The sequence below is a fragment of the Cryptomeria japonica genome, chromosome 1 (assembly GCF_030272615.1).
Source record: "Cryptomeria japonica chromosome 1, Sugi_1.0, whole genome shotgun sequence".
Taxonomy (NCBI): Eukaryota; Viridiplantae; Streptophyta; class Pinopsida; order Cupressales; family Cupressaceae; genus Cryptomeria; species Cryptomeria japonica.
In genome coordinates this window covers 659439747-659448988 of record NC_081405.1, presented here as the reverse complement: position 1 = coordinate 659448988, position 9242 = coordinate 659439747, and the positions used below count along the sequence as shown (strand labels likewise).

The following is a 9242-nucleotide window of genomic DNA, read 5'->3' as shown; positions in this document are numbered from 1 at the left end:
TATGATAGTGGCTATCAAGTTTCTAGAAGTTAAAGCATATAAAATCCTTTTAACAATTTATTGTAGATTTTTTTTTTACTTGAGACAATTTCAACAATATTTATTTAACGATGGTTCAACCCTCAGCCTTAATTATGATGTACAAAGTCATGACAAATATATATTAAATGTAAAGAAGTTTTAGAGATTTTCTAGTAAACTTGTTTCAACACCTAAAAATCCAACTTACAGTTTTTTTCTTTTCTTTTTGGCAAATCAACTCAAATTCATCACTATATTTACTTTGGTTAGTTGATTTTATTATGGTTAAAAGAGACCTAGTTATGCAGTTTGCAATAATGAGTCCAAGCCTCATGTTAGGAACTCAAACATACAATCAATAAAATAGTTTCACAAAATTATTTCCAATAGAATTTCACAAATCTGAAACATCTAAATGGCAAAGCAAATTCATAAATCACAATTTCTAAACATCTATTATTAGAGGATGACATTAGGTGGAAATAAAATTTCATAAATTGAAAATCTGGATGATTTGATTTGACTTAATTCAAATCATGGTTATTTAGTGTAATGGAATTTGTCCATCATGGTTATATATTTGTAGTAGCTTAATTGTTGTAAGGGAAACATATTTATCCTGATTTGAAACCTAATATTCCATTTGTAACCCTATTATTCACATAGATAATCGTTAGAGTAGATTTGAGAAGAGACAAAAAAATGACTATTTTCCAGTTATAAAAAAAGTACATAGGGAAGACAATAATTTCTGCCAAAACTAGAACAAGGCCTTAGAAAGAATGGATAATAGGTATCTATATTATTATCATCAATGAAAAGCCAAAAATCTTTAAAATTCTTGTTTGAGAATACCTAATAGGTGTACACTGGAATACCAAAAATAATGACTCAACAACAACTAATTGCATTAGGGTACTAAGTATGTCAAGCTCTAAAATTATCTTGTAGCCGCATAGATTTGAATTCGAAAGAATGATATTTATAGTAGATACTAGAGCACTATTTTAAGAAGATAGCAATATATGATCTTACCTATACTTGTGACGCTAAAAACAAATGCAATTTTCCATAAACGTATAAATGACAACAACCATCAATGCATGTAATTAAAATTTAGATAGAAGATTATGAGTTGCCTTGGTGGCGGGGAAATGTATTCAAAACTCCAGATTAATATTCTGTCACAATGATAACTATAGTTTGATTGAGATGTTTTATCTATTAATTGTTTGAATTTCTAATCTTTAACACCAAAGTTGGAAGGGCTTAAGTACTGCTTTAGTTTGAATGTTTTTAATCTCAATCCTTTAGTTGTAATTTGTCATGTTAAAGTGTTAAGCATGGTAGTAATCTCAGAGGTAAATTTTAATTGATTTTATTTCTTAGCTATACGTGGATGGCAAGTAGTAAAGCCGAATTTGGCAATAGATTTGGAGAGGTGGAAGCTGATTTCTTAAAGGCAAATATATCATTTTTATTTTTTATTTTTTTTTCTTCTCTTTAAATTAATGTTGTTGTTGAGAAAAATGAGAGTGGATTTGGATACGATTTTTTCCAAACTAGGTAAAAATGAAAAAACAAGTGTACATGTCCAAACTGACAGGTTTTCTTGTTCTTTTGAAGCTACACTTTCAATGGATGCTAAAACATATTTTCATATGCACGATATAATTTTTTTTGTATTTTAAAAGTAATTAATGGGAGTGTTGAGGAAACTGGAAGGTTTGTAGTTGTATTTTTTTTTTTACCAAAAGTGATTTGACAGGCAAAACTAACGTATGTCATATTTTGCATCATATTTTTTTTAATCTTTCACCAACATATGAATTAGATAATAATTTATTTATTATTATTATTATTTAAAGTAGTAAAAGTAGCTTATTTAAATTAATCTTAAAAGGTTTCAAGAAGATAGGATGAATTTATTTCATCTAAAATTTTAATGTATAATTTGTTTGAAATGTTTGGCTTATAACTAAACCCTATTATTTGTTTATTTTTATTGTTTTGGTTCTGCATGACTATTGAATTAATTTATGAAGGGGGTTAAATATTTTGATAAATAATATATAGGGAATCTAATCATAAATAAAAATCTAAAGTAAAGAGCAATTACTATTTTGTTGTCTTCATGATTTATTTTCTACTTTGCAACGCAACAGAGATAAATGTGTAGCAATTAAATTGGATGATTTTGTGTAGGATTTCTAGATCGATTTGGCTCTGATACCAAATGAATAGGTAATTCCCCCCTATGATTAATTAGGTATTAGGTATTAGTAGCGGGTTAAATAAATCAAATATTAAGTTAAACCTAATGTAATTAACCTTTTACCTAAGATAAATAGTTTAATTTATTATTATTTTGAAGTGTTGACACAATATTTTAATAAAGTCTCAAAAGTAATTATTGAAATCAATGATAAACTAATTACTCATAAATTTGTATTATTTTATATGGAATGAACATTCAAAACATTTATACAACAAATATAATTAAAGATGTTTTTTTATCAACATGAATGTACATCAATAATCAATAATAAAACATTGAGATAGTAATTTGCAACAATGAAACATTAGGGAAATGACTAAATAAAATTGATTAATACATATCTGTAAATCACGAAGAGGTTGCTTTCTAGCACATAGAGGATTAGTTATAGGCCTAGGGTTTGCAGACAAGGAAGCACTCCAGGAGGACACGGTTCCTACACAGAACCCCATATGCCTTCACGACATAAAATAACCAAACACAACCCTGGTCAGGACACTCCCGGATGTACGTTGTACCCCGAGTTGGACACACATTGTATGCCCCTTCTCCAATACCCAATGCCATCCCACTAGACCTTAACTATCCCCTCTCTTGTGCTCCCTTTAATTTATCCTTCTCTTGTCTTCTTCTCCGATGTGTCCCTTCTCTATTAATTCATAGGTTTATATAATGTCACAAGGGTGTTTACCAAAAATCACACCCTTTCATTATAATAATATTTTTTAATTACTTTGATTTATATATTCTTTTATTTAAATTTCTTTCATGGGAAAAAGTCCCATAACAGAAATCATCCCAACAATTCCACAACATATGTTACTCCATCAAACCCAAATATAACTCCATTCTTCCGGAATCAACGGATGTCAGACCTTTGATCTTGCTTATGAATCAACACTGGAGGTCAAGAATACGAAGTAAGTTGCCTTGAACATCCAATCATCTATCTCTAATACCACAACCAAAACTATACAACCGGAAATGAGTTATACTCGATGAATCTGCACACTGTATTCCACTGTCCAGACTTATGCCTAATGAATAACCAAAAATCCTTAAGTCTTCCAATAAATCAAATTTGCAGACATCATATATGATTTATTGACTGAGTTGTCATCAATGACAACCCCTAAGCAATCTTCATGCATGAATCTTCACCAGTACAGTGTCTCTTGCCAACAACTTTATCATATATGTGTAAATCCTAATTCATAAACCAACTTATATGATAGAAACTTCATCAACAAAGTCGATAGTGTTTTGACTTTCAAAGAAAATACACAACCATTCAATGGTTTTTAAAGATTCTCAACCCTTATGAAAGGATAAATGAAAGATATAAAAGATAGATTCAAATCATTTTTTTGAGTGTGTAGTGTATTTATAAAGAAGATATATCTTATATGCACTAGCAATCTCATGTGTAAAGAAAAGAATTAAGTGAAGAGATGAAATTAAAGATTGAAAGATACGACACTTCATATGTATCATGAAATATATAAAGGGCACTTGTAAATCAATTTGAGAGATGTGTGTTATGTTTGAGAGAATATAAAGGGATACACACCAAGTGGAGGAGCAGATTCAAGAGATCATAAACAACATATTGATAATAGGTTGAGAGGAAATTTTGGAGTGGATTCAAGAGATCATAACAACATATTGATTGCAGATCGAAAGGAAACCTTGAGGCAGATTTATAGTAATTGAAGTTATAGCTACATATTAGCTTGAGAAGAGAACTTGGGAAGATTCAAAATGGATATAAGAGCAAGAATTTATTGAAGATTATAATCATCCATCATCCATTGTAGAAGCAACATAGTAAAGGTGGAAACTTAGCATGAGGTTGGTGCCTCTAGTGAGTTAGCGCTTGTGAATTAATCAAGGGGTTGGTGCCTCTAGTAGGTTGGTGTCTACAAACATAGTAAAAGAAGAATTTTATTAAAAGCATTAATTTATCATGTTTTTTCTCATTATGGTTTCCACATAAACATTGTGTTGTTGTGTTATTCTTATATGCATGATTGTTGAAAGTTATTGAATAATTCTACTACGATTGATAAAGTTAAAATTAGTAAAATTAGTTGTTATATTGATTCACCCCCTTCTTAGTATAACTATGTGCTCTTCAGATAGATATAGAGAGGGATAGATAGAGAGATAAATACAAAGAGTAAGAGAGAGAGGGATATAGTATGTATAGGAGAGATAGAAATGTAAATAAATGGTGAGAGAGATAGAAACATATAGAGAAAGGGAGATGGAGAGACAGAGAGAGGGGATAATGAAAGGTAGAGAGAGGGAAAGTGAGAGAGAGGGTGAGTGAGTGAGATAGAGAAATAAAGAGTGATAGAGAGAAACACAAATCAATAGTAAGAGAGGTTAGAGAGAGAGAGAGAGTGATGCAACCATGATCAGTGGATCCTCAATGAGAAAAGACCAGCTCATGCAACAAGAGTAACACAATGGAGTCAATAGGAAAACATAGAAATAACACAAATTCAAATCATATTATCATCATAGAACATCAGATAACCAACCGGTTATCATCATACATTCATAACTAGACATCAGGATTACAACCGGTTACATGTCGGCTAACTTGCCAGATAACAGCCCTACTAGGACTCACAGGGTCATCTGAATTGCTGATCAAGAATCTAAAATTACCGCTTCTTCTTACTAATTATCTCTTTCCTCCAAATTATCACATAATAACATATATATACCCTCTGGAACATATCCGAGTCGGCCACAAAAGATTACATTCATCAATGCAGGAAAATGAAGCGTGTAAATAGGTCAGCCCAAAGAATGAAAGAAATTCCTTTGAAAAATAACAACCAAGAAATATGGATCAATAGGAAGGTTATCCACACGCCAAATAACATTCGACAAGACCCCAAATAGATCCACACGCCAAGAAACCACTTTGTAAATGAAGGAAAACCAATCAGTAAGCTCAAGAACTGTCCCGAAATCCAGAAACAACCAAATCGGGAGATTATTCGGAAAAGAATCCAAATGAAATGAGAATCTAGAATTAAGCACATGAACTAGCTTGGAAACCGAAAATATGATCTGCAATGAAAAGCAAGCAACTACCGACACCTATCAACATGAACATAGAAAACTACACACTGAACTTAAGCAAAATAAAGCAAATATTTTTTTGGTTGATGCAAGATTGCTCATAGACTGGGGATGCTCCCGCATCAGAGAGACATAAATGTATGAAGTGAAAGAGAGGGGGGAGGGAGAGAGACAAAAAAAACATAGTGAGAGAAAAATATAAAGAGATAGAGAGGGAGAGGGAGAGATAGATATATAGAGGGATCTATACATATAGAGATAGTCATATAAAGAGAGGAGGGAGAGAGAGATAGTGAGAGATGTAAAAAAAGATAGAGGGAAGAGTGGGATAAATGCAAGAAGTTGGGTCCACTTCTAGGAGAAGTTTTAGACTTGAAAAGAATCTAGACAAGAACAAGTGCCCATTTAGGATCGAGCTCCCGAACCTAAATTTATACCCATTTGAAATGGGTACGCATTTTGATTTTTAAAATGGTTACTCATTTTTTTTTAAAAAAAGGTGTCCCATTTCATTTTTGAAGCATATGATATCCATTTATATTCATGACATATCCCCTCTCCTTTATAGAATGGGTATGCATTTTGAACTGGCTATGCATTTCATAAAATTTGAATATTATGGTCTTGCTTTTGTTTTAGGCTTGGAAACCCAACCCTTAGTCTTGGACCTACATGTCAACACCAAGAGAAAAATTTGACTTTGGCAATATGGTTAATGAGTTTCTTTTTCAATTTTTTTTATGAAGTTAAAACTCATCATAGATGAGGATATCTAGTTTTTAAATATGTAACTTCTTTATGATTTGACAATTTTTTTATTATATTTTTGAGGAAACTAGTCTATAAACTTGAAATGTAAGGTTTTGTATTTTTTAAAGAATTTTACTTTTTTAAAGTTTCTTTTGAAAATATTATGTCATCAATCTACACACAATTATTTACATAATGAAAAATAAATAAAAGAATTACTATTTTGGCTGAAAATATGTTGATCGTACATGAAAGGTTTCTAAAAACAATAATTAGGGCCTATAAAAAATTATTAAAAAAGATGTATAAAAAAATTATAAAAATCATCCTCATCAATCTTTCTTATAATTCTCATCTTTTCCCAAAAGGAATCATAAAAATACTTTTATTTAGATCAAATTATGTTCATCGTACATGTGCATGGTATGGGCGTAAAAAGTGACTTTTAAAAAGTGGTTTTTGTATAATCCTATACAAAATTAATTTGTAACATTCAAGTATTAGAATAAATTCCATAATTGAAAACTAGACTCAAAATACATTATTTATATATCACTTCAATTTCTTAATATTCTACATGTATAAGTGCTTCAATGTTTTACTCCAACTTGTTGGAAATGGAATCACTCTGAGAGGCGGGGGGGGGTGAATTAGAGTGATATATATTTTTAACTGTAAATTTAAACTTGATATGCAACTTGAATGACATTAACAACTCATGTTAAAAGCATGATATTGTATTGTTCAATTAATGTTGAATGAACAATCTTGTTATGCTTTTTGAAACATAACTTCAAACTCACAAAATGCAGGTTTAACTTGCTTTATGACAGAGTTCTTTAACATGCATACAATGCACTTTGAATGACAAATTTGAATAAATGAACTTTCAGAATTTTTTGAACAAATTGAAACAATGATAAAGCATCAGAACTTTGAATGAACACATTAGCAAGTAAAAGAATGAGTGATATTGAACTTTTAAGCACAAAAACTGAACACAAATAACATCATGTAACACATGATTTTCCCGAGTGGAAAAACCCTCATGGGGTATAAAAAACCACTCGCTAAAACTTCATTTTCATTAATCAAAGAGAACCAACTCTGTAACAATGGTGGAGTTACTACTCAACACCTTTTTCTAAAATACCAACTTCATAGGAGCACCAACCCCCCGAAATACAAAGTTATTGTCTAAGTTTGTAATCAATAATGACCTTACAACTGCATCAAACTTGCAATCCTAAAATCATCAATGAATACAAAAACAAATATGATTTTCAATGTTGCCAATTACAATATGTACTGTATGTAACAATACCACAAAATCTCTCTCAAACTGAAGTTTAATTCTCTGTTGTGAAAACTAGACACAACAAAACCCTCTTTCAATTTTTTTTTGGTCAAATTTTCAAATGTAACACAATAAAAGCTTCAATAATGCTTTGTTTCCTTTTTACAACCATCCAACTGAACAATGGCTTGAAGCCATGAATATATAGAACGAAAAAAATGAAACCCTTATATCAAACTATATACTTGAGCCAAGAACAAACCCTCGAGTTTGGATTTCCAATAAAACTGAAACTCAAATACAGTTGCAGAAAAAATAAATTCTTCTTTTTCAAAAATAAACAACTGTAACTTCTTTATAAAAAAAAAACGTGAAACTTTTCCTATTCTTTTTGTTTTTACCATGTTTACCTTTGAAAGACAAGTGAAAAACTTTACATATGTTACCTTTCATGTGTTTATAAACTGTAGATCCAATTCCATGAAGTCTGCCCAAATATCCGACTCCAGCTCATTCTGAGTCCACCAACCTTCTTGCCAACCTTCAAAGTCCATGATAACTGAAAACCATGCCAAAATTCCTCTCAAAACTCTCTCAATGAGACTATAACTGAATGGTAATGGCGGCTAGGGTTTGAGCCGTCCCTTCAATAATAAAAAAACAAACTTTTGCTTGCCCTATGTGTCTTGTTCATCGAACCCCAAATCATAGTGTAAATCATCTGAATTCCGGCAAGATAAATAGCACATGAAAAACAATGTGATTAATACACCACAACCAACACAATAATTTTCAAATCACATGCCACATCATTCTGAAAATAATAATGTCATTGTCCACGGCAGGCCTGGAATTTGACGGTCACCCCTACCTGTAATATGAATTTTTGATGACGGTTTAGTCATTTCAATGTCTTTCATTTAACGTTTTAAGAAAAAAATTAACTGTCAAAAAATATAAAAGTAGAAGATTGAAGCAATGAAATGAAAATCAATGCACATCTTTCTTGGGAAGAAATGAAAATCATTATCTTAATGAGAAAATAATGATAAATTAGTAATATATGCAAAAATCTTAAATTTACGAAATAAGTTTATAAATTAATGCACTAATATATATTATATATTAACATTAAATGATAATCAATTAATAATTACTAATTTAGTAATAATAAGCATTTAAATTTTAAAATTATATATATTAAGACAAGTTTTTATAACAATCTTATTAAATATATTTAAAAAATTAAATTGAATAAGTTTGTAAATTCATATATAAAAAAATAGAATATATTATAAAAATTCATATTAAAATATTTTATCAATTATATTCTATCATTTGAATTATGACAAGTTTCTAAATTCATATGAAAAAATAAAACTATTCTAAAAAATCATATTAAAATATTATAAAATTAGAAACAACTACGTCCTTCCATATTCTAAATCCTTCCATTTCAAAATATTCTAAATAAATTTGTATTTTTATAATAAACATTCTAAACTAATATATATATTACCTACTATATTTTTTTACGGTTTATTTATAATTTGAAGTGTGATCTATACGGTTTTAGAAAAAAATAGCATGTCAATACATACATTCTACTAATTTTTTAAGCCTTCAAATACGATTCAAAAGTGAAAAAATGGCCATTTTACCTGTCAAATTCCAGGCCTGGTCCACGGAACCAGCAAACTATCTGAACATCATTCAAACCCGATTGCCAAGTCAATAAAGCTCGACAACATTATAACTTGCTCATAATGTTGACTATCCATGAAAAGCATGTGACAT

The 9242-nt window shown here is 30.1% G+C and overlaps 1 long non-coding RNA gene across 1 annotated transcript; it reads right to left on the bottom strand.

Moving 5' to 3' along the window:
• Positions 1 to 7096: 7096 nt before the first annotated feature.
• On the bottom strand, positions 7097 to 8258 carry LOC131050472 (uncharacterized). The gene is made up of 2 exons (XR_009106954.1): positions 7892 to 8258; positions 7097 to 7732 (listed from the first exon to the last, which is right to left on the bottom strand). It is a non-coding gene; the product is annotated as an uncharacterized LOC131050472 (long non-coding RNA).
• Between the last annotated feature and the right edge of the window lie 984 nt (positions 8259 to 9242).